Source organism: Tursiops truncatus, chromosome 3 (assembly GCF_011762595.2).
Source record: "Tursiops truncatus isolate mTurTru1 chromosome 3, mTurTru1.mat.Y, whole genome shotgun sequence".
Lineage (NCBI taxonomy): Eukaryota > Metazoa > Chordata > Mammalia > Artiodactyla > Delphinidae > Tursiops > Tursiops truncatus.
In genome coordinates this window covers 114,809,274-114,836,000 of record NC_047036.1, presented here as the reverse complement: position 1 = coordinate 114,836,000, position 26,727 = coordinate 114,809,274, and the positions used below count along the sequence as shown (strand labels likewise).

The 26,727-nt window shown below is 40.0% G+C and overlaps 1 protein-coding gene and 1 long non-coding RNA gene across 15 annotated transcripts in view; one reads left to right on the top strand and one right to left on the bottom strand.

Annotated features, from left to right (window-relative positions):
• Positions 1 to 10,700: 10,700 nt before the first annotated feature.
• On the bottom strand, positions 10,701 to 17,553 carry LOC141278326 (uncharacterized). Its single transcript, XR_012330866.1, has 2 exons — positions 17,435 to 17,553; positions 10,701 to 17,235 (listed from the first exon to the last, which is right to left on the bottom strand). It is a non-coding gene; the product is annotated as an uncharacterized lncRNA (long non-coding RNA).
• Positions 17,554 to 17,638: 85 nt separating this feature from the next.
• FAM13B (family with sequence similarity 13 member B) overlaps positions 17,639 to 26,727 on the top strand; it is an 89,304-nt gene continuing 80,215 nt past the window's right edge. For 7 of the 14 annotated variants that reach the window (XM_073802565.1, XM_033853208.2, XM_033853213.2 and 4 more), the window contains exon 1: positions 17,640 to 17,938. The gene's annotated coding sequence lies outside the window, so the exon portion shown is untranslated. Of the gene's footprint in view, positions 17,939 to 26,727 lie in introns of all 14 variants that reach the window. The other 7 variants (XM_033853214.2, XM_019924474.3, XM_033853210.2 and 4 more) reach the window with 2 other exon arrangements.

Below are 26,727 nucleotides of genomic sequence, written 5' to 3'. Positions count from 1 at the left end.
TTAATAGTCTTCAAATAGGAGTATCAACCTGAATTCAAGGAAAGATTTTGTGAGTGAAAGGCTCACCCTAAGTATTTAAAAGGGTGGAGATGGCATTTAAGATTCTGATAATATTGTCTGAAGCATCCTGAAACTAACTCCACCCAGGTCCTTAACCATAGGATAAAGGTCTTTTCCTTATCTCACTCACCTCTCCCACCCCCAACCACTATCCAACCTGTTAGAGATCTGGCCCTCTTATCGCAGAGAACAAAGACCAGGAAGAAAAAGAAGTATAAAAAGTAGGAGGCTTCCACGTTGAATTTGCAACTATAGTATGTTTACAGGATAAATCAGCGAATACATGTGAAAGTGCTTTGTAACACGTAACACGTTAACATGGTAATGGAAGGGATTACTGCTCCTCAGAAGAATAGGAACTATGTTCTACTCATTGCTAAACCTTCAGTGCCCAGCCCAGTCTCTGACACATAGGTCTTTTTTTTTTTAATTTTTTATTATTGGAAAATTTTAGTTACACAAAGGTAGAAAGAATGGTTTAATGCATCTCCATGTATCCAGTTTAAAACTGTTATCAATTCATTAGATAGACATTTAGTTAATGATTTTTTTTTTTTTTTTTTTTTGGCGGTACGTGGGCCTCTCATTGTTGTGGCCTCTCCCGTTGCGGAGCACAGGCTCCGGACGCGCAGGCTCAGCGGCCATGGCTCACGGGCCCAGCCGCTCTGCGGCATGTGGGATCTTCCTGGACTGGGGCACGAACCTGTGTCCCCTGCATCGGCAGGCGGACTCTCAACCACTGCACCACCAGGGAAGCCCTAGTTAATGATCTTGAAGGAAGGGATTTTGGAAATTTCTTAGACTTAATTTGTCCCATCCTCTTTTTCTTTAGAAGTTTATGATCAGTATGAACAATAATATCAGAAAATCATATTTCCTGTAGTAGTTCTCATTACGTTAATCACATCTGAGAAAAAAAAGGGCGAAAGTCTTAGGAACACTTTTCATTCTGGGTTATCTGATAAAAGGATTATAAAACAAACATCTTGATTTTATAAAGAGCAGAACCTCAAACTATCTGCTACTCATGCTTGTGATTAATAGTTCGTCCAGCTTCAGAGTTTTAAAAAACATTTTGGCATGGGATGTGACTGAAACCCATACCAGGACTGACTTGTAGGGTCATCAGCTCTCTGCTTTGACTGTGATATGGTTGGAATGGGGCTAAAGTCTCCATGTTTCTTGGTGTTTCTATTTTACTTATCTTCCACCCTTGTTCTGTGGGTTCTTTATCTTGAAGGACACAGATAACAGGCCACTGGAGTCTAATATGTTTGCTTGAACAGCCTTTTGGCAGTTTTCAACTTAGTTTTCTGGGAAGACCAGAAAAAAGGCCACCAGTGATCCGGATTGAGGTGGACATCCTAGCTACAAGACTGTGAGTGTTTGGGTGGGTTTCTTCCCTTTGGGGTTTCTGTTTCAGTAAAATGAGGCTTTTTGGTGTAGTGATATAGTGGAGAAAGTGCAGCCTTTAGAGTAGAAGAGACCAGTAAAAAAGACCAGTGTTTGAATTTCCTCTCCATGTTTTTTATATTTCTCACCTGTAAAATGGGTTGTTTCAAGAAAAGAATTATTTTAAAGCACCGAGTGCAGTGGCTGGCACATAGCCAAGTGCTCAATATATTGTGGCTACTCTTATGATCAAAATGAGGAAGCTGCAAGCAGAAAAATAGGCAAGGGAAATGGATAGGTAATTCACTCACTAAGAAATATAACTGGCCAGGAAGCGTATACTCAACCTCACTTGTACCACTGTTTTTGCTCATCAAATTGACAAACATAAAAATATACATAATATCCATTGGTGAAAGTTTAAGCAAATGGGCATTCTCCTATACTGTTCATAAAGCCTCTTCTGAGGTAGTTTTGGTAATATCTATCAAATTTTAAATGCATTGCTCTTTTTTTAAAAATTTATTTTATTTATTTTTGGCCGTGTTGGGTCTTCGTTGCTGCGCAGGCTTTCTCTAGTTGTGGCGAGCAGGGGCTACTCTTCATTGCTGTGCGCAGGCTTCTCACTGCGGTGGCATCTCCTGCTGCGGAGCACGGGCTCCAGGCGCGCGGGCCTCAGTAGCTGTGGCACGTGGGCTCGGTTGTTGTGGCTCACGGGCTCCAGAGCGCAGGCTCAGTAGTTGTGGCACACGGGCCCAGTTGTTCCGCGGCATGTGGGATCCTCCCGGACCAGGGCTCGAACCCGCATCCCCTGCATTGGCAGGCGGATTCTCAACCACTGAGCCACCAGGGAAGCCCCTGCATTGCTCTTTAACTCAGCAATTTTGTTTCTAGGTATCTGTTATATATAAATATACACATGAGTATACAATTATTGAACTATTGTTTTTAATAGAGAGAACTGGAACAATATATTATAGAACATTATAGTATGATCCTATTTATGTTAAGAAAGATAACTGAGTGTGTGCATTTTATAAATGTATAAAAAGAGGTCTGGGAGGATATACTTCATAGGATTACTTTTAGGGAATGGAGTAAGATTAAGGGATAAAGAGAAATTTTTACTTTTTATTCTTTACTCTTCTAAATGTTTTGAATTTTCCCAACAACTATTATTTTTTATTTGAAAAAACAATTTTAAAAAATGGTGGTGGTGTGAGTTAGACCATCCCTCAGCCCCATGGTGAGTACTTGTTTAGTGCCAAGTTTATAGTTGGGTACAGCCAAGCACTTCTTAGATCTGGAAGGGTGGGCAGAGCTTGTATTTAAGAAGCAAAACTTCCTCTTTATGGTTTGGGGTTTGGATTGTTGGACCATTGAACCCAAGTGACCCCTTCTGAAGACAGCAGGACTGCATGGGAGTGAGGAGAGGTGTTTCAGGAATCTTCTGTCCTACACAAGGTGCTCTGTTTAAAAAAAAAGAAAAGAAAGAAAGAAAGGAAGGAAGAAAGGAAGGAAGGAAGGAAGGAAGAAAGAAAGAAAGAAAAGAAACAAAGAAAGGTCTTGGACTCTTTGGAAGAGTCAAGGCAACCTCATAATTACAGCACCTCAGAATCCAAGACTCCTGGGCTGGCAGAGAACCTTCCAAGTTCATCTGTCTCTCTGCTTCCTCACAGGTCAGCGTGTCAGATTTTATCAGACATGCCAGATCCTGAATGATGAAATTTCTCTTCAGGTCTTAGGGAGCTTTCTTGGATTACAGGTGCCCACCAATTTCTCTGTGGTTGCACATTTAGTTCCTACCACTGTGTGAAATACCTGAGTGAGAAAACAGATAAAACCTCTTATTTAAGATAGGGATAGGAACTGAAAGAAAGGGAATCCTGTTTTCCTGCTCATCAGTAAGTTGCCCCAACTCTGAAAAGAGGTACTCGGGGTTAAGAAAAGCATCACTCTAATATCCTTCAGAACTCCCTGATTTTAGATTGTACACAGAGGAGGAATGGCACCAAAGTACTGGCAAAGGTCTGCACAGGGTGTGATTGTACTACATTTCATTACATGGCTAAATATTTTAACATTTAAAAAACTGCAAACAACATCTATATAAAAGAGAGTGTATAACAAATATATAATATATAAATATAAAAACAATTTGAAGAGTAATTATGAAAAGCAAATCCCATGTACCCTTCACCCAGATTGAGAAGTAGAATATTATAAAACTTTGGAAGGTCCATGGTAGGGCTGCCAGCACTGTGGTACAAACTGAGCACTGCACAAAGGTTTTTGCCAAGGTGGGGTAGATTTCCTCCTGGAGGATGGGGGCCTTTCCCTTGGGTACAAAAGCTCTTGGCTGCTGCTAGGCTGTTGGCCCACAGAGAATGATCCTTTTTCTCTTTCCCAAAGAGGCTACTTACAGCCTTCTGCAGCCCTGTTCCTGGGGGGCATTCCACCTATGTGCTCCGTACCCTCTACTAGAAGGAACAATTACACTGAATTTTGGATTAATTGTTCTCTTATTTTTCTTTATCATTTTACCATATGTGTATGTATCCCTAAATTGTCTACCTCTCTTCTTTTTCTCCTAAAAATGCCATTCGCCATTGTATTCATTTTTGAGTATTGCTCTAACAAATTGCTACGAACTTAGTAGCTTAAAACGACACAATTCATATGTGAGGGCAGCGGGTATATGGGATGCCTCTGCACCTTCCACTCAGTTTTGCTGTGAACCTAAAACTGCTTTAAAGTATATATATATTTTAAAAGGGCATTAATTACTAGCATAAGGGGAGCTGGGAACTCTCTGTTCAGTCTTTGCAACTTTTTATGTAAATCTAAAATTATTATGAAATAAAAAGTTTTCTTATAAAAACAAAAACAAAAACAACCAACCACTATCTTACAGTTCTGTGGGTCAGAAGTCTGACTTGGGTCTCGCTGAGTTAAAATCATGGCTCTAGGGGAAAACCTAGGGGCCTCTAGAGGAGAATTATTTTCTTTGCCTTTCTCAGCTTCTAGAAGCTGCCCACATTCTTGGCTCGAGGGCCCCTTCCCTCCTCAAAGGCAGCAATGGTGGGTTGAGTCAGTCCCACATTTAATCATTCCAATCTGTCTCTTCTGCCTTCCTCTTCCATTTATAAAGACCCTGTGATTACACTGGGCCCACCCAGATAATCCAGGATAACCTCCACGTCTCTGGGTTAGTTGATTAGCACCCTTTATTCCTCTCTGCCGTGTAACCTAACATATTCACAGGTTCCAGGGAGTAGAGTGTAGACACCTTTGAGACATTGTTCTTCTGCCTCCTACAACCACCTTTGTGCACACCTTTGTCACATGCTTGTCCTGCCCACCATCTAAAACACTTTTATTCTTTTGGTTCTTTTTTACAAATACCTCACTCCATATTTGTCTGAGTTGTTTTCTGAACAAGTGAAAAGAATAAATACTCTTAGTTTGATCTAGTGACAGAGTTTGGACACAAAGTAACATTAAATATATTCTTTGGATGTTAGACTCTGGGCATTTATCAATACCTTCAAGTTGAACTTGAGGAGCAAGTAAAGTAATTCAGATATTACCAGTTAAGCTCCCTGTTGTTTCCAACCTTTTAAGTTGTAAAATGAACACGTTTAAAAAAAAAAGCAGAAACCATAAATGTACAGTGTGAAAAGAATTCTAAAGCAAACATCTGTGTAAACAGTGCCCAGTTCAAGAAATAGCACATAGACAGCACCCCTTCCCCAAAGTTCCCCTCGTGGTCCTTGTCTATCACTTACCATTTTGCTTCCTCTTAGAGATAAACCACTACCCTGACTTTTATGGTAATAAGTTGCTTGCCTTTTCTTTATAGCTTTACCACCAAAGTATGTACCTCCAAACAATATAGTTGAGTCTTGTCTCATTTTAAATTATATAAAAGAGCCATAGTGTATGTTTCTTTTGTATTTATTAACCTTGGGTATTATAAAATTCAGCCATGTTCTTATCTGTAGGTTTAAGTCTAGTTCACTCATTTTTTCATTGCTGTATGTATTTCATTGCATGGTCCATTCTTCTGTTGCTGGAATTTTGTGTTGTTTCCATTTTGGGGCTATCACAATCACTGTAGCTGTGAACATTTTTGCATATGTATTCTGGTACTACATGCACATAATTATCCAGGGTATATACTCAGGAGTAGAAAGGCTTAGTCAGAGTTTTTTGGTCTTCAACTTTAGTGGATCATGCTAAATTGTTTTCCTGCTGTTAGTGAATGACAGAATCTATTGCTCCACATCCTTGCTAATACTTGGTATTGTCAGACTTATTAATTTCAGCCATTCTGATGGGTATATTGTGGTGGATGTACAGTTGTATTTCATTTTAGTTTGCTTTCCCCGGTTACTAATATGGTTGAATATTATTCATATATTTATTGGCCATTTGAATTTCCTCGTATGTGCAGAACCTATAAAAAAAGGTTTCTTTTGGTGCAATTTTATATTGGATTGTCTGCATTTAAAACTTTTTATTTGATTTCTGGGAGTTCTTTATATAACATGGATAATACTCCTTTTTGGGTTGAATTCTTTGTAATTAACTTTTCCAGTTCTTTGGCTAGTGTTTTCACTCTCTTTATGGTGTCAAATAAAATGTAGTTGAATTTATTACTCCTTTATCTATGGTATCAGAATTTCTGTTTTAAGAATCATGAAGACATTCTCCTATAATTACTTTTTCTGAAGCTTGTTTTAAAGTATTTTTATTGTGAAATATTCATATAGAAAAATGCCCAAACTTAAGATATACAGAGCTCAATAATAATTTAGTACAGACACCCATGTAACTACCACTCAAATCAAGAAATAGAACATTGTTTACAACCCAGATAAAACATTCTTGCTCCTCCCTCCCAAAGGAACCACTACCGTGACCTCCATGTTAATCACTTTTTGGCCTTTTTAAAATAAATAGCTTTTCCACCTCAGTATGTATCCCTAAATATGATCATTTAGTTTTTTTCTTTTTGGAAAAACACTGTTATATTTAGCTTTAATTTAAAAAAATATAGGGAGCTAATTTTTACTTAAGATTTTTTTCAAGTATAAAGTACATATAGAGAAGCATACAAATCATAAGACAGCTGGATAAATTGTCCCTAAGTGAATATACCCATATAATCACCTCCTAAGACATAGAATATTTCCTCATAACTCCTCTCCCAATTACTGACTCCTTCCTTCCCCCAAAAGGTTTCCTTCCTTAAACAAAATCCTGAATTCTAAAACCATAGTTTAGTTTCCCTGCTTTTGAGAATTTTTTAAATGAAATCATACAGTCTGCATTTGTGTCTGGCTCTTTTCATTTAAATTATTTTTGTGGAATTCATCATGTTGTTGCTTGTAGCTATAGTTTGTTCATTTTCATTGTTGTGTAGTATCATATGGTATAAATACACAAGAATCTATCATTCATTATTCTATCATTGACAGCTACTTGAGTTTCCATTTTTTTGCCATTATGAAAAAAGCATATATGCACATTTCTAAGTATGTCTTTCAATGCCTATGTGCACATATTTTATTGGGTATGTGTGACATTGATGAAGTTTAGAGTACATGTATATTTAACTAGTCTGAATATATATATTATATATATGTGTGTGTGTATATATATTATATGTATGTATATATATATAATATATATACTTTTAATCTTTTTAAAAAAGTTTAACTTTTCTGTGTTCTTATGTTTTAATTATGTTTTCAGTAAACAGCACTTAACTCCATTAAAAAAATTTAGTTTGACATTTTTTGCCTTTTGAGAAGTTAATATAGTTACATTAATTGTAATCACTCAAATATTTGGATTTGTTTCTGCTAGTTTTTTACTATTTGTCCTGCTTTTAAAACTTCTTATCCTTTTTTTGAATTAAGTTCCCTCCATTTCATTTTATCCCCTGTAATCAACTAGAAGTTATACATACTGTCTTATTTATTTTAGTGATTACATAGAAATTTTGACATGCATATCTAACACAACAAATTATAAATTTAATACATTTGGCCTCCTCTCAACAACCCAAAGCCTTATAATACTTTAACTCCTTTCATCCTCTTCCAGTATATGTACAATTATTCAGTAATAGTTGAATTTAGACATTATTGCTATTATTTTATTATTATTATTATTTTTTGCTGCATTGGGTTTTTGTTGCTGCGTGCGGGCTTTCTCTAGTCGCAGCAAGCGGGGGCTACTCTTTGTTGCGGTGTGTGGGTTTCTCATTGTGGTGGCTTTTGTTGCGGAGCACAGGCTCTAGGCGTGCAGGCTTCAGTAGTTATGGCATGCAGGCTTCAGTAGTTGTGGCGCACGAGCTCTAGAGCATAGGCTCAGTAGTTGTGGTGCATGGGCTTAAGTTGCTCGTGGGATCTTCCCGGACCAGGGATCGAACCCATGTCCCCTGCATTGGCAGGTGGATTCTTAACCACTGTGCCACCAGGGAAGTCCCATATTGCTATTATTTTGGACAGTTAGTGTTTGTTTAAATTTACAGAATGTTTACAATTTTCTTTGGTCACCATTACTTCTTGCATTTTGGAGCTTCCTTCTTGGATGACTTTTCTTTTTCCATATGTACATCCTTTGGCATGTCCTTAATGAATATCTATTGGTAGTACATTCTTTTTTTAAATCTGAATTTTATCTAATTTTTTCAGTTCTTATATTGTTTATCTGAAAATGTTTTTGTTTTGCTCTTATCCTTAAACTGTTTCACTGGATTTGGAGTTGATTTAACATTTTGAAGATACATTCCAATGTCTTCTGACTTCTGTTGTTGCTGTTGAAAAATCAGCTGTCAGCTAATTGTCATTTCTTTGAAGATTAATTTGTCTTTTCTTCTGCCTAATTTTAAGATCCCCTCCTTCTCTGATGTCATGAACTTTCACTATGAGGTGACTAAGTGTGGATTTCATTTAAATTTTTTGGCATAGAAATTTTTGATCTTCCAGAATTTAGAATATTTATCATCAATTCTGGAAAATGTTCAGCCATTATTTCTTTGAATACTGCCTTCCTCCATTCTCTCTATTATCTCCTTCTTGAATTTTAATTAGATATTTGTTGAATCTTACCCTATCCTTCATGCACCTCAACCTCTTATATTTTCCACTTCTTTGTCTCTCTGTGTTATATCTTGCAAATTCTTCAGATGATCTTTCAGAACACGAATTTTCCCTTCAGCTGTCAAATCTGATGGTTAACTTGTCCTTTGGGTTTCTAATCTCAATTATCATATTTTTAAAATTACTGTAGGTTCATCTGGCTCTTTTTCAAATCTGCCTGATCAATTTTGATAGTTTCTTATTTCTTCATTATCTTTATTTCCTCTAATTCCTTTAAAAATATTAAACATTCTAATGGAAAAACTGTTTCTATACTCATAACACTTTTGACACCAAAAGTGTGGGTTTTCCACACAAAACAACTCTCTAATTCTCTGCAGACATCAACTGGGTGTCCTACAATTTTAGTCAATTCTAACACTACCTGGAGTTAACACAGACTCCATAGGTTAAAGGCTCAGTCCCACAAGACTGCTCCCCTCCCTTAAGATACCAATCACGTAGTGGGTCCTCAAGTTACCCACACTTTTGTCTTAATTGGGTACACATCAGGGGTTCCCATGACCCTCTTCTTAAGTTTGATAATTTTCTATAATGGCTCACATAACCCAGGGAAACACTTTATTTTCTATTACTGGTTTATTATAAAGGATATTATAAAGGATGCAAATGAACAGCCAAATGAGGTACCTAGGGTGGGATCCAGAAGTGTCCTGAACTTAAGAGATTTTGTCCCTGAGAAGTCTGGGGTGTACCATTGTCCCAGCTCATTGATGCATTCACCAATCCAGAAGTTCATCAAATCTTGTTGTTCAGAGCTTTTATAGAGCTTAATTTCCAACTCTCTTCCCTTCACAAGAGCTCAGGTGTAGGGTTGAAAATTGTAACCTTCTAATCCTTTGGTCTTTCTGGCATCAGCCCCATCCAGAGGCTATAGGGCCCCACCATAAATCACCTAATTAGCATAAACTCAGCGATGATGGAAAGGGACTTGTTATGAATAACATAATACAATTCTCTTATCCCTACCACTTAGGAAATTACAAGGGTTTTAGAAGCTCTGTGCCAGAAACTGTGGACAAAGACCAAATATATATTTCTTCTTATGTCACAATATCACAAATACACTTTTTTTTTTTTGCGGTATGCGGCCCTCTCACTGTTGTGGTCTCTCCCGTTGCAGAGCACAGGCTCCGGACACACAGGCCCAGCGGCCATGGCTCACGGGTCTAGCCACTCCGCGGCATGTGGCTTCTTCCCGGACCGGGTCACGAACCCGCGTCCTCTGCATCGGCAGGCGGATTCTCAACCACTGCGCCACCAGGGAAGCCCACAAATACACTTTCTTTATATATGATATTTGATAACTAGACTACTTGCAGTCGCTGCAGGTATTATTCTGAAGTTCATTATTTCCTTGTGTTTTTAGTGATATTTTAATATGAGATCATATTTCTATAGGAACCTTACCTGTAGGATTTTTAGAGAAGATTTACTTTTGCTTACACAAGGTGCCTGGGGCACTAAAGTGATCACCTTTATGGTTTTCAGCTCAAGGTTTTCTGGGTCACACAGGTAGTGTGAAATTCTAGCCCCCCACAATATGCTTGCAAACTTGTTTAGGAATTCTCAGAGGGGAGTTGTTTTCTTTTTTTTCTATTCCATCCACAGATAATGTGGAGACAGTCAGGTATCCTTACCTTTTCCCTCTGTAGGTCAGGTTTTTTCCTTAATCTACTACTGAGGATGTAGCCCTTCAGTTTTGGGGAGGTCTTAGTTTAGGGGAGGTTGCCAGTGTGATATATGGGCAAGATGACAGGGGCCCAGAGAATGGGGATGTCTTATTCAATCCAGATGAGGTCACAGAGGCTGCCTAGGTAAGGTGACACTTAGGACACTTAAACTGAACTCAGGCTTATTAAACAATAAATGGGAGTTTGCCATGCAATGGGCATAATTACACTGTGTTCACCACAAGGCAAGAATCATGTCCAATGTGTACACTGCTGTGTCTCTAGAACTTAGCATAGTACTTTGCACATACTAGGTGCTCAATTAATGTACTTAAGTGTATCAATGAGTAAGAAGTATCAGAGTATTCCAAATGGAGGGAAACAATGCATATAAAGCAAATAAGAAGAAACAAATAACAAAACTTTATTAAAAATAACAAATTTGGTTAAACCAAGGGCCATTTCTTTTTTCAACAAGTGTTTTTACAATAGTTGTCTTTGGTAAGACCCTTATTTAGGATACAGACAGTGCCACACTCTAATAGGGATAATAAGACACATGCATAATAACTATAATACTTCTCCCCTGTGTACACAGTTTAGTTTCTGTCTCACTATGAAAGGCTAAAATAAGGGTATGAGGCTTCATGCTTCATAGCCTCTCTGCTGATGAGCCTGGGGATTGGGAAAACACTAAATGCTTCTGCAAATCATTATACCCTTGTCTTTAGTGGAAAAGAGTAGTCAGGTGTGAATGTTTGGCAAAATGTGGTTGTAGTTTGATTGCAATCTGCAAATATTTGTGCTGTCAGTTTGCCACAGAAGGTGTGGTCCTCATGAAAGGACTCTGAGGAACCTGGCTAGTCAAATGGTATGAAGGCTCAAAAGCATAAGGCCTCTAAGGAAGAGGTGGGGTATGCAGAATGAGAAGACCTTCCTACCTGAATTTCTGGCTAAAGGGGCAGCCCATGGTATTGTAAAGGCCATAGTCTTTTCTGTTTCCTTTACATGGATATAGGGAGAGGGAAGAGGAGAAAGGGATATTAATTCTTTTTTTAAAAACAAACAGTAAAAGTTCCCACTGTGGAAAAAATATTTATTTAACTATAGAAATTTAATTAAGAAACCAAAACAACTTAGCCTTATAGCTGATGATCTCATTGGCTTATCCCATTGTCATACACTGAATTCTGAGTTATCAGGCCAAAAATGTGGACTTGGCAAAGATGAGAGTTACTGTCAATTGTTCCAGCTCCCCAAGCTGGATGGCACCAGTGGCTGTGTGACTGAATACAGAAGTTGAAATCAACGTCATGTTAACTTTGGTTCCATTCCGAAAACATTCTATTCCAGAGATATGTAAGATGAAGCTTTTTTAGGGCAGAGATCATGGTTACATCCCCTAATACAGTGCCTGGTCCTTAATAGTTGCTCAGGAAATATGTGGTGAATAAATAAATGCACAAAGGTTACCCTGGGTTGCAAAGATCAGAACAGTATTTGCCATTATTTTGGAGGTTGGCGTGGGATTCGCACACCCTGGAACAGTTTCTTCTCTTTGCAGCTAGTATTATTTTTTTTGTTTATGAAGAACAAGCATTCTTGCACACTGGCACAATGGTCCTGGGGAAAGTGACACAGACAGATTTCCACTGCATTCCTCAGAAGACCCAGCAATACCACTCTCTGATGGTGAGTGTCTCTTTATCAGAAGATTTAAATTTGAGGGGTTTAGTCTTTTCTTTTTTGCCAGTAGTGGTGAGTACTTCAAGAACAAAAAAATGAATTGGCCAAGTTTGATTGAATTTGATAGCATTTTACTGCTCTGCAGGAGTCAGGGTAGTTACAACCTCATCTCCCTGTGCAGCAGTTTTTCCCACACACAAAACTGCAAGTATCTTCTCATCCTTATCTACATTTATGTCTAATTCTATTAGTGGGCACTGTAAATATATTTCTAATTAGGGAGGAGGTATGCTTGTGTTTATTGTAATTCCCAAGGTACAAAAGATGTTAAAAATAGTATCAAGAGTTTGGGGGTTTTTGGTGGTTCTTAGTTTTCACTTAAAAATAAATAGACAAGTATTTAGCAACTTCTGCCAAGAAAAATTTCCACATAGGGCCTCATCCCTAGCAATAAAAACCCAGATATGGCAGCAAAACATTTCCAGATACTTCTTTAGGTCTCTGAAAGCAGTATAGGAGAGAGGAGTAAAAAATTATAGTATACAGGTTATAAAACACTTTATACATGCCAATTCATTTCAGTATTATTTTCCCTATTTCTCCAATGGGGACTCTAAGGTACATTTAGGTTAAGTACCTTGACCAGAGTCACATAACTAGTATGTGACAGGGCTAGAACTCAAATGTAGGTTTTCTTATTACAAGTTCAGTGTTCTTATTCCAAGCCCAACATTCATAAGTTTTAAATGTTTGTTGTGTCTATTTTCCTTTCTAAGTAATAGTGTTCATGGGATGTGGGGGAGGTGATGGGATATGTCTTTTTGGCTCTTGCTGGCTACTGTGGCTCCAGTGTCTTATGAACATTGTACTAAAAAAGATAATAGCAGCCTTGACTGAACAAAAATTAATCTATGCTAGTACTTAAATAGCCTTGGTCAGAGATGAGATCAGTAAGGGTGAGGAGGACAGCTAAATAATGAAAGTTTCCTTATTGATGGCACAAGAGATGGGCCCAACATTCTACTACATCTGAAAGAGCTGAATTCAATCAAACTAATCTAGGTAGGGTTGGGGGGCGGGGTGGGCAGGAAAGAAGTCCATTTGCATTCTCTTTGAATAATAAGGGTATCTGTTGTAAAGTGACTACAGAGACAGCTACTCCCTGACTTCAAGTCTCATCCCAGTGACACTGGTGACCCTGGGGAGGCACACGTGCTGAAGTCTTCCCTAGTATCTAGGACATGGTATGGGGTTGTAGCAAAGATATTTCTTTTATGGTGATTTGACCTAGGACTTGACTTCTGAGAAGCATAAAGCCTCTGCTCAAACTGGGTAAAATGTTTGTTTCCTGGGCTATGAAAGTCATCTTGCAAAGAAATAACTAAAAAATCTCACCTCAAGTAATAATTTTCCTGGCAGGCCTCACCTCCAGAAGTCTTAGAAATATACCAGTCACTTCTCATCCTGCCCAAACAGCTATCTGAAATGCTGTTTCTAACACATAGTTATATATTAAATTGTGACCTCTACATCTACTGGTAAAGCATTTGTAGGAAGAATGAAGAAAAAGTGATGTAATTTTAAAGTATTCTCTTAGTGACTCCCAAATGTAGAAATTCTATTTGTTACAAGATACTAAATCTGAAGTTACACTATCAGCCAGATAATTCTTTGTCGTGGGGAGGGCTGCCCTGTACATTGCAGGATGTTTAGCAGCATCCTTGACCCCTACCCGCTGGATGCCAATAGTACCTCCTGAGTTTTGACAACCAAAAATGTCTTCAGACTTGGCCATAAAAATTATCTCCAGTTGAGAACTATGTTTTAACCAAAGCACCAAGATATTACAGAAAAAAAAGACTCCACCCCCTCTGCCCCCCAAAAAAACTCTAGGGCTTCCCTGGTGGCTCAGTGGTTGAGAGTCCACCTGCCAATGCAGGGGACACGGGTTCGTGCCCCAGTCCGGGAAGATCCCACATGCCGCGGAGCGGCTGGGCCCGTGAGCCATGGCCGCTGAGCCTGCGTGTCCGGAGCCTGTGCTCCGCAACGGGAGAGGCCACAACAGTGAGAGGCCCGTGTACAGCAAAAACAAAAACAAAAACAAAAAAACTCTAAGTAAAGTGAGTTCTGAAATGGACTATCCCTAGAAATGAGAGAATTTAGGCAAAATCAGGTAGATAACTAACTCTAAAAACTCACAAGTTATAAAAGGTCAGGTGAGAATTACTGAGGAGTATTTCTTTGGAGACTGTTGCTGGTATGCTGTGATTCTTACCACAGCCACTTGCCTGCCTCTTACCTCAAGCCTAGTGAGAGGAACCTTCAGTGGAACTACTCAGAGTACTTGTACTTGGGATGTGTCTCTTGCAGTTAAAGGGGCACAGAGGACTTGTGTCTGTCTCCTGCCTGAAAAATAAAGAAGACAAGACAGGCTGGCAGCTGTTCTGGCAGCAGAGCAGAGGAATGCTGAAGCTGCCTGCACTGGGATTGGCCTATATTCCCAAGTTTCTTTGGGCAAGAAGTGGATGAGAGCTTCGTGTCGACCAGGTGTGGATAATATAGAGCTGCCGTTAGCCTAAACACCATCAGAAAAAAAGCTCTCCCTCGGCCAGACACTTCACTTCCGTCTGTTGGAAAATAATCTCACTAATTTAGTTTGGACAAAACACTTTACTGCCACCTGCTGGAATACTGTCAAAATAAATATACAAATCCACATGGGTGATGTGCATGGCAGGCACTCCCTAGGGTATGGAGTGCATAACCTTGCACAATGTGGGGTGGTCCCAGAGCCACTTACAAATGGGCCACTGTGAGAGCTACCTTAGATTCTATCTGACAGGTCCTTACTGAGAAAAACAGGTTTCAAGAGGTAAGAAGTTGGAAGTGGACCACCAGATTCTTAGGGACTGAAAGAGTAAAAAAACTGCCAGAATAAAATGCTTTTGCTCAGACCAACCAAGGTTACTATGGGTGAGAAACCACCAAAGAATGGGGATGGTGGTGTTTCTGAAAACCTTAAAAGCATCCATCTGAAAAAAAGGCAGCTTTAAACATCTACCAGGCCGAGTGTGAAACCATCACATGGAAGTAAAAGTTACAAATTTTCCTGCTCCCCTTTCTTTTCCTCTCTCTCCACCCATTTGGCTCTGGTTGGTAAGCTGGGAGAGAACAAGAAAGACCAGGCATGATGCCTCTCCAGGGCAAGCAGTTAGCCAACTGTCCCAAGCTGGTGAAGAGGGAAGTTTCACTCTTTCTGATTCAACAACCATAGGACTTTCTATTCCTAATAGAGACCACAGAATTCATGGAATCTATCTGAGTCAGGTACATGACACATTGGCTCCACTGTATAGGTTTAAAGGGATGAGGAAATTAAAAAATAAAGGTTTTTTGTTTTGTTTTTTAAAATTATACCCCTGAATCCTGTATGTTGAACATACTGGTTAAATATTATAAAGCAGGATCTGGAAAAGATATCTTCCAAGGATATGTTTTTGAGTTTTACAGGGGAAAATGTTATTTGAATCAATTCATTTGTTGAGAGCCCATACTTTGGGAGTAGGGCACATAAATGCAAGGGAGTCTCTGTCGTCTGGGTGCTTACAGTCTTGGGTTTCATACTCAGAGTAATGTAACTATTACTGTCAGTTATGTCAGCAAGAGCCTGTGTTGAATAGGCAGGGCAGGTTCAGAAGGGTTTTTACTCTAATGATTTCCTCTCATGATATTTTTACTCGCTTATGATTAAGCTTTAGAAGCGACATGTTGCCCCTGTTCTTCAAGCATGGAATCACAGGTAAAGCTTCCATTTAAGACGTTTAAAGAGAGGTGCAAGGCTAAATGCATAGGTTGCGTCTTGATTGGGCTGCTTTGAAACCAGAGTCTGTCTGGTCCTCAGTTTGGCAGATTCAGACACTTACATTTCACTTTATTCAGGCTTAATCAGGCTCTGAGAATTTAATTTGGGTAAAACAACTTTATAATTCAACCCAATGAACAGAAGCTGATTTATGAACCATGATGTGAATTTACTGAGAAAAACCGTATTGCTAGTATAACTGGTACCAGTCATGTGCTTTGGACAATTGCTTCTTACTGCATGTGTTGATTTAATTGAGAGCCCTTGAGCGATGGGAAGACTACCTGATAAGTGTGGAATCAGAGCATGGGTCTTTGTATGTTCTTAAATGATATCTAGAATTTAAGTTTACTAGGATATAAACTCACTGACAGGGATCTTATTTGCTGATATGTCCTAAGAGACTAGAACATGGTAAGCATTCAATAAGTATTTGTTGAGTGAGGGACTGAATCTGAACTAAGTTTTTTTAAACTGTTCTGATAATGGATGGGTATTGGTCCCGGTCATTAGAATCAGTAGCCCTTCTCCTAGACAGAATGCGAGCCCACAGTACATTCTTATTCAGATTCTGCTGGTTCTAGACTCTTAATGGACCCCATCCGTCTCTTATGACAGCATCAACTGGGCATGTGATACTTAAGTTACAGATGATTTATTTTACTCTCTCTGATGAAATTTGGGAGCCACCCTGACCTCTGTAACACATTTACAGATCATCTCATAAGGTGACTTTTCTTTTCTTTTCTTTCTTTCTTTCTTTTTTTTTGGGGGGGGGTAAATTTTGTCCCAAGTTCTATGAGGGTTCTTGTCTTACATTTTCCGGGTTTCTGACTTCCAGCTCGGGCAGGTAGGGGACAACTGAACTGTGGTAGTTTATATTTTTACAGACACCCAGAGTTCTTTGTGCAGGTGTGGATCTATCTACCCTCCATCAAGGAGTCTAAAGGCAGAACACTGCGTTTTACTCAATGGAAGATCTCAAAGCCCTTAACAAACTAAAGCAAAAAACGAGATTGTATGAATATTCATACCTTTGTGAACGCGTGGGAGCTGCACGGTCGGTCTGGGTGGCTATGCAAGCAAGTACAGACACCCCAGGCTCAGAGAGCTCCTCATTCTTTCTGCCTTTCAGCTCTGCCTCTGAAATTCTGGTTTTGTATAGGAAGCTCTCTGTAAGCATATAGCCCGTTGACTTACATTTTCCCAGATGCTTTCGGCACCAGAGCCATCTATGTTCTCTCTGGAGTCTAGGTCTTGTCCTTAGGTGAAGAGGAAGGGTGGGGGCGGACAGGGTCCCCCATCTAACCTCCGTCGCTGAGAATGGGAACGTGACTCACCGCTTCAGTCTGCCCGGAGGTTTCTGTTAAGATCTCGGGCTCCTCACCTAGATAACGGCACCCGGGTTTTTCTGGCGTCCTGCAGGTGGGCATGCTCCCTCCGCAGAGACCAGGAGTGACCTCGGGCTGCCGGATTTGACCTTCATGACACCTACGCCCTCTCCCCACTTTCCTCTATCTTCTTTTCAACATCCCCAGACTGAGGACCCCCAGACACCTCCCTCCGGCCCGCGCCCTGCTTCTCACATCCTAACTCAAGGGACCAAATTTGGGGTGGGAGAAGCCCGGCGTCTCTAAAGCCCACGGACTCCAGGGCTGCGGCCCCGGGGCTTTGGGGGAGGCCCGCCCTAGCTACGCGCTCGCCCCGCCCCCGCCCGCGGGCCCGCCCCTCCCCTCCCATGTACGTCACGTCCGGCCCAGCCCCTGCCAGCCCTCCGCCCTCCGCCCTCCGCCCTCCGCTCTCCTCTCGCTCGCCGTTAAGGAGGCTCTGCGCCTCAGCTACAGCCTCCGTCTCCGCTCCAGCCGCATCCTCCGTGTCTCTGCCGCCGCCACCGCCGGGGGCATCCGGGGGTCGCCTAACGGGCTGGCCCTGCGCCACAGTCGTCGCTTCAGCCTCCCGCCAGTGGCGGCCACAAGAAGAAGCTCGCTGGCCGCGGAGCCACTTGGGGCCTCAGTTCTCGCCCTCTTTCAGTTGCCGCGGGTTCTGGAGAAGCGGCCGCGGCCGGGGAACTGGGCATCGAGGTTCCAACGGTAGGTGAACGGGCGGGTACTGCGCATGCGCTGGTCCCTGTAGCCGCGGCCCTCCCCCTTCTGCCTCCCCCCAGCTCCGTGTCCCACCCGCGCCGGCTTCAAGGGCTTTGCACCTCGGGGTGCGGGGGATCCCGGGCAGTGCCGTTGCAAGTGCGGCATTCCATAGAGAGGGCCCCCTTTCTCCTAGAGCAAGAGAAGGTGAAGATGTGCCCCTGGCAGCCAGGGGGTGTGGCAGTCTTCGATTTTTCAGCCGCTGCAGTGCGCGTGAGCGGGTGTGCCTTCTCACCTAGCTCCCCCAAAGTAGAAGGCACAGCTCCCCACCCTGGTTTGCTAGCCTCCCCTGCACCCCGGACCTGCGCCGCCTCCCTGCCCTTTTCCTTAAAGCTGGGCAGTGAAGTTGATGCAGAAAAAAAAAAGTGTGGTTTAATCTGGGCTCAACTGCGCCCCTTTTTAAGATCACGTGAGATGAGTGGTTGCTGACTTCCTTAGATCGTTCAGAAAATATAGCCAAAATTGGGCTGTTGGTGCACTGGGGACTTGTCTAGAATGCATTCTGCATAGGCCAGGCTAGAGAGGGTACAGCGCTGTTTCAGATGAGGCGCCTGGTTTCCAAGATAAGGTATTAGGAAATTGAATCAGTTGGCACACTTGCCCAGTGGGAAATTGGTAAACTTCAATTAAAAAATCAATTAAAAATCAAACTGACTTTTAGAAAGGCATTTCATTTGGCTCCCCATTATGCCGTCTAATCAATGAAAAAAGTACCTAAGATTGGGCACTTACCTTATTTTCAAGTTGATGATAATCTAAAAATGGCAACTGGAACCACAGTAATGCAGATAGATTATGAACATTAAATAGCTGAGATGCACTTACTTTTAAAAGTGGACATTAAAGGATGGTTTTGAATTATTGACTTTCTGGGTTAATGTGAGGCTGTGTCTTCAACTTTCCTTTTTGTAACCTTGCATGCAATACTTGTTGGCCTGGTTGTCTCTCAGGTACTGCATTTAGTAAGTGCGTACTAGCTGAATGGAATTGAATGAACTGGTTATTATTTGTATATCTATCGGGAGCTCCTTCTTACTTTCTTAATCTCTGCTGCTTTTAAAATTTGGGCAGTATTTTAAATAATTTAATTGTGTTACCAGTTAGGGATCTGGAACACATCTTAAATGCTTGGAAAGATGTAGAAAGGCTTATCAGTGTTACAAAATTCTTCCTTAGGTGAAGTAAATGTTACATTGTGTGTTTTTAACTGTATATGTAGTGTTTTATTTATTAATATGAGTGTATAGAGTTCTGTTATTTTTTCTATCTTTAAAATTTGTATTTATTTAAAAAATTAATAGGCAATTTTTTTTAATTTTTATTTTTTGCCGTTCGCGGGCCTCTCACTGTTGTGGCCTCTCCCGTTGCGGAGCACAGGCTCCGGACGCGCAGGCTCAGCGGCCATGGCTCACGGGCCTAGCCGCTCCGCGGCATGTGGGATCTTCCCGGACCGGGGCACGAACCCGTGTCACACGCATCGGCAGGCGGACTCTCAACCACTGCACTACCAAGGAAGCCCTAGGCAATTTTTAGAGAAGTTTTAGGTTCACAAAAACATCAGGAAGTACAGAGTTGCTACATATCTCCTCCCCCACTGCATGCAATTTTCCCTCTTTTTTATATCTTGTATTAGTATTAAGTGTGTTTTTATTAGAATGCCATTGTTTTAGGACAGAGAAAATGACTGAAATGGATATATTGTGACTTGTCAGTTTTTCCCCATCAATAAAATGACAGCTACTGTTATTATCATTTCTGAATAACCTCAGTCTGTGCATGGCTCCCCTTTGTTGTACCCTGACTTTAGTATTGGGAAACATAATAGGATAAATTGTAGCTATACTTTGAAAAAAATTGTGATAAATATACATAACGTAAAATTTACCATTTTAACCATTTTTAAGTGTACAGTTCAGTGGCATTAAGTACATTCACCGTGTTGTGCAACCGTTGGCACTGTCCATTTCCAGAACTTTTTCATCATCCCAAACAGAAACTCATAGACAGCAATTCCCCATTCCCTCTTCCTCCTAGCACGTGGTAACCTCTATTCTACTTTCTGTCTCTATAATTTGCCTATTCTAGGTACCTCATATAGGTGGAATCGTATAGCATTTGTCCTTTTGTGTTTGGCATATTTCATTTAGTTCATTTTCAGGGTTCATTCATATTGTAGCGTGTATCAGAATTTCCTTCCTTTTTAAGATTGAATAATGTATTCCATTGTGTGTATATACAACATTTAGTTTATCCGTTCATCTCTTGATGGATATTTGGATGTTTCCACATTTTGGCTTTTGTGAATAATGCCGCTATGAACTTTGGTGTACAGGTATCTGTTTGAGTCCTTGCTTTGGATTCTTTTGGGTACATAACCTAGGAGTGGAATTGCTGGTAATTCTGTGCTTAACTTTTCGAGGAACATCTAAACTGTTTTCCAGGTGTGCTGCATTTTACATTTCCATTAGGTGTGCTGCATTTTACATTTCCATTAGCAATGCACGAGGGTTCCAGTTTCTCTACATCTCCCCAACAATTGTTACTTCTCTTTGTTTGTTGGTTTGTTTGATAATAGGCATCCTAATGGGGGTGAACAGATATCTCATTGTGGTTTTGATTTGCATGTCCCTAAGAGTGATGCTGCACATCTTTCATTTGTGTATCTTCTTTGGAGAAATGTCTGTTTAAGCCCTTTGCTCATTTTTTAAATTGGTTTTTGTTTCTTTGTTGTTGAATTACTTTAAAAAAAAGTTACTTTAAAAAGTTATTTTGTACGTGCATTAAATCTTTTATCTGAAAACCTTATTGGTTCTTAAAATGAATGCAATACTGAAATTTAAAAAATAGAAATTGGGGTAAATTCCCTGGCAGTTCAGTGGTTAGGACTCCGCACTTCCATTACAGGGGGTATGGGTTCGATCCCTGGTTGGGAACTACCCGCATGCCATGCAGTGCGGCTAAAAAAATTAAAATAAATAAACAAATAAATAAATAAATAGAAATTGAAAATTTCTGTTTTACACATAGGTAAACAACAGAGATTTTACATCTGAAAAAGGTTTCCAATTATTTAGTAAGTCACAGTATATTAAGCTCTCAATTAGGTATATATCAATACCGAGAACTTATTTCCATAACCTCAGCATTACAAAGGGGCACGCATTAAATGAAGATCCTATCCTCACTAATGAGTAAGATTAATGCTCCTAAACTTTCCTTTGTTTATAAAGTATTTTGTTAACATGGCTAGGAGCAGAGGAGGGGATTACTGGATGGAGAAAAAGGAAGTGTAGTATGTACACATGAACTTGACCTGAATCAGTGTTCCCCAAGTGGCGCAGAAGGCCAATATGTGAGGAGGTTTACTTTGGGGCCTTATAGAAGAGCCAATTTGATTGGACATGGAAATAATGAAGGATTTTTGGAATGGAATGTAATAAAGGCAGGTTTAATGCACCAAATCATACTCACATGAGATATTAATGGTAATGGCATTAAGAGTAACTCATTATCAGATTTATTTATTCATTCACTGGATATTTTTCTCCTTCTAAATGTCAGAGATACATGAAGGAGCAAAACCCAAGCAGTTACTTGGTGATGGTTGCATAATTGTAAATTTACTAGACATTAAATTATACACTTGAAAAGAGTGAATTTTATGATATGTAAATTATACCTTAATAAAGCTGCTTAAAAAAGAAACAGAACCCATTAGTGGACTTTAAGGAACTTATACTCTGTTGGGAGAAAGAAACTTTAAACAAACACAGAAAGGACTATATAATAAAACTTGTGATGAATGTTTTGGAGCCAAGGAATAACATGTCCTAAGAAAAACTGACAGGGGATATCATTAGGTTGGATGGGTTGGAGAAGGCCCCTCCAAGAATGGGACTTAAGTAAGAGCGGAAGATGAGTAGGAGGAAGTGAGGGGGAGAGTGTTTGAGGCAAATGAACCAGCATGTATAAAAGTCTTAGGTTGAGGAAGATGCAGTGGCTTGACAAGATAATTTAATGAAATTTATTGGATTTCTACTAGAGAAGGAAATACCCTGAATCTTTTCAGACAGGTTTTTACCTAGTTTTAGTGTATATTTTCTTTTTCTTTTGTATATGATGTATAATAATTCTTATATTTTTGGTTTTAAACAGTTTTCAGAGAGATGTCTGTCTGGTTTCTATTGCCCTTTTCTGGAATAGAAAAATAGAAAATAGAAAAACTTGAGTTGTTTACTTATTCTTAAAATATGTATTTTTGCTTTTATGTATCAATTGAAAAGTAAAAGTAAAAATAAAACTGAAAAACACTTGTTGATTGACATAGTAGGTGCTTAATATTTAGGGGGAAGGATGAGAGGAGGTTCTTTTTGGACACCAGTCATAGTGGATTAAAAATTTGGAAAGGTGAAAGGGCTCAAATTTAGGATCAGATAAGGTGAGAGAATTTTTATAGGAAAAGCAGACCATATAGTGGTTCATTATAGAATCACTTTTGAAACTAATGATTTCAAAAGATATATATTTTTTATGTTAAGGAGTATTCTAGTGTTTGAATAATGATTTTTGATTAGCAAGTACAGAATATTTAAGTGTTTTATGAATCACCTTTACGAAGTATCGTTTCATACATTTCAGTGAAATTTCAAACAATATTTTCAGTTTTGGTTGTAGTCATTGTTGCCTGAAAGAGCATCAGCCTAAAGGGCAGCAGACTTAGAGTTCTACTCACTAGTTTAGTGACCTACTCACTAGTTAAGTGACTTTAAACCAGTTTCTTCAGCTCTCTGAGATTTTTTTTGTTTCTTTTCTGAGAAAAAGTGATAATCTGCCATGCTTATCTCACAGGGGATGGTTGTGAGGATTCAGTTGGATAGTGAACTGGAAAGTATACCAGAAGTGATAGCATCATTTCAGATACTGGAGTTCTGCTGTTGTGTAGTGTTCTCAACACAGGAAATAAAGATGAAATCATATTTTTTGCTCTCAAAGTTTATAATCAAGTGGAAAAGACAGATACAAAAAATAAGTATAGTCAGTGCTTTTTTGTTCATTTCCCAGGTTCCTTTTTTTTCCCCCCAGCACAGTTTTTACACAGTCAGTGCAGAAAGAGAATGTTGTTCTCTCAAGGGACCCATTTGGCTAGAACAAGTTGTGGAATTACCTCCAATGGTAAAAAGAAAAAAGAAAAAAAAAGTGTATTGTAGTTTTGTATTAAAGAACAATAAGAAATGATATGCTAGTCTTCTTAAGACTGTACTCATTAGTAGGCCCTAGGTGAGCACGTTTTCAATGGAGAAACATGAAAGTTGAAAAGTTACCAGAATAGAGGAGTCTTGAAGAGTCAACATTTGTCAAAATTGAGATTATATGCATGCATATAATTGACTGGAATATGTGCTCTCTTTACATATATATGCTTTCTCAGGTATTTTGTGTTGCCCTCTAAATTGTAGAGCTGGTATTTTTGGGGGGGCCAGTCATTGTGTTGGTGCTTAGTGGGAAGAGCTAATTTAACACATAACTCACTTTGACTTAATAGAAGATCATGCTAGAGTAGTGATCAGTGACCTTGGAGTGAATGTGGGGTAAAGGAACCTGTTGGGAGCCAGCTTGCTCCAGCACATTACAGGCTTACCCTTTCATCAGGAGACAGCATTTAAAGTGTCACCTTTTCTCATACTTTCATGAGTAAGATTAAACATCCCTCTACCACTCTTACCTGTTTTTCATGCACTGATATGTGAACCTTCTAAAACTCTACATCTGACCGATAAATATCTCAAAAGGTCATCCTTCATCCTTTGGGGAAGTTTGGAGACTAACTTTAGGTACGTTATGGTTTCCTTGGCTTTTTTAAATTTTTTTGCAGTATGCGGGCCTCTCACTGTTGTGGCCTCTTCCGTTGTGGAGCGCAGGCCCCGGACGCGCAGGCTCAGCGGCCATGGCTCATGGGCCTAGCCCCTCCGTGGCATGTGGGATCTTCCCGGACTGGGGCATGAACCCGTGTCCCCTGCGTCGGCAGGTGGACTCTCAACCACCATGCCACCAGGGAAGCCCTCCTTGGCTATTTGAATCAGAATTGTGGCTGATTTACAAGTAAATGTGAGAGGAGTTCTTTTTGCCTTTGTAATACTGCTTTTTATTGTTCTGGTTTCTTAAGACTTAAGTTACTGTCATTAGAAAGATTTGCAGTTAGATCCAGCAGCACATTCTAGCATCACCATTTACAAATATTGACGTTTAGCTCAGTGACTTGAGGCTCACAGTACATGTAAAACGGGAATAGTGCCTGCCTCATAGCATTCTTGTAGGTATGAGAAATAACTTGTGAAGTACTTACAGGTATTCCATAAATCATAGTTCCTTTCCATAATTTTTAAAAAATTATAGTTGATTTACAATATGATTTGTTTTTAATATTATTTACAATATTATTATTATACATTCCAGATGTACAACATAGTGTTTCAATATTTTTATAGATTATACTCCATTTAAAGTTGTTATAGGGGCTTCCCTGGTGGTGCAGTGGTTAAGAATCTGCCGCCTGCTAATGCAGGGGACGTGGGTTCGAGCTCTGGTCTGGGAAGATCCCACATGCCGCAGAGCAACTAAGCCTGTGCGCCACAACTACTGAGCCTGTGCTCTAGAGCCCGCGAGACACAACTACTGAGCCCATGTGCTGCAACTACTGAAGCCCACACGCCTAGAGACTGTGCTCCGCAACAAGAGAAGCCACTTCAGTGAGAAGCCCGTGCACTGCAATGAAGAGTAGCCCCAGCTTGAAGCAACCAGAGAAAGCATGCGTGCAGCAACGAAGACCCAATGCAGCCAAAAATAAATAAATAAATAAATAAAGTTGTTATAAAGTGCTTTCCTTTCTTGATTTGATTATCTTTGGTTATTGCTGGGAGTAGATATGGCAGCCACTTTTGATGTTTTTTGTTTTTTTTAAACATCTTTATTGGAGTATAATTGTTTTACAATGTTGTGTTAGTTTCTGCTGTGTAACAAAGTGAATCCGCTATACATATACATATATCCCCATATCCCCTCCCTCTTGCATCTCCCTCCCACTCCCTATCCCACCCCTCTAGGTGGTCACAAAGCACGGAGCTGATCTCCCTGTGCTATGCGGCTGCTTCCCGTTAGCTAGCTATTTTACATTTGGTAGTGTATATATGTACCATGTATATATAGAAGTGTATTTATTTAGTTTTTAAGGAGGTGTTCTCCTCTTGTTAATCTTCTTAAATTTGAATAGTCAGTATTATTTGCTTCTTATTTATGTCTTTAATCAACATATTTTATTTTATTTATTTATTTTGTTGTGTCGGGTCTTAGTTGCGACAACTGGGCTCCTTAGTTGCGGCATGCATGTGGGATCTAACCCATGCCGCCTGCATTGGGAGCACAGTGTCTTAACCACTGTGCCACCAGGGAAGTCCCTCAACATATATTTTAAACATTAAATTATGTGTTAGGGATTGTATGAGGCAATACAAAGATGATACAGAGGTGTTACAAAGATGAAATGACAGGGTTCCTACCTACAAGGATCCTCTCTTTTGAAAAAGAGACAGACATATTTTTAGATTCTATGGGATGTTTGCTAAAAAGGTAAGAGATAACTTAGGAGCAAAAGGAAGGAGAACTGTCTGCTTCAGGAAGTCAGGGAAGGTTTGACAGAGGAAGCTGGAGTTGAGACTTGATGGTGGATGGAAGTTTGGTGAACAAGATGGAATTGGACATGGTGTTGAGTTAGGACTCCAAGACAGAAAACAATGTGCACAGCTTGGGAGATGTGGATTGTGAATTTCAAGTAGTTAAGTATTGTTGGAGAGTAGAGTGAGGTGTAGGAGTGGCAGGGAAGAAGATTTTACTGGTAGGTGAAGTACTTGTACACCACGTAAGAGTTTGCAGTTTACTGTGTACGTCAGAGGTTCTTAAAACTTTGTATGTATTGTAATCACCCAAAGAGCTTATTAAACATACAGAGAGCCCAGGCCAGGCTCTCATGGATGCTAGATTGGGGTTGTGGCTGTATATTGAATATCTGTATATTGAACAAAACTTCCCCATCCCCAGATGAAGTTAGGAAACCAGTGCTGTAGGTCACTGGTCTCAAAAGTGAGGTGCTGGCACTTTGAATGGGCAGGATGACCTATTAAAATGTGTGTGTAGGTGGAGGAATAAAATTTATGTTTCTACTTATTTTTTATTTTATTTATTTTTAAAATAAATTTATTTATTTATATATTTTTGGCTGAGTTGGGTCTTTGTTGCTGCACGCGGGCTTTCTCTAGTTCTGGCGAGTGGGGGCTACTCTTCGTTGTGCTGTGCAGGCTTCTCATTGCAGTGACTTCTCTTGTTATGGAGCACGGGCTCAAGGCGTGTGGGCTTCAGTAGTTGTGGCTTACGGGCTCTAGAGCACAGACTCAGTAGTTGTGGCGCATGGGCTTAGTTGCTCCGTGGCATGTGAGATCTTCCCGGACCAGGGCTCGAACCTGTGTCACTTGCATTGGCAGGCGGATTCTTAACCGTTGTGCCACCAGGGAAGCCCTGTTTCTGTTTATTTTTAATGTTCATTTTTTTTTTCTTTTGCCACGCCATGAGGCGTGTGGGATCTTAGTTCTCCAACCAGGGATCCAACCCGTGCCCCTTGCAGTGGAGCCCTAATCACTGGACTGCCAGGGATTTGTTAAAATGTTATTTTTCTGTATGTTTATTATGTG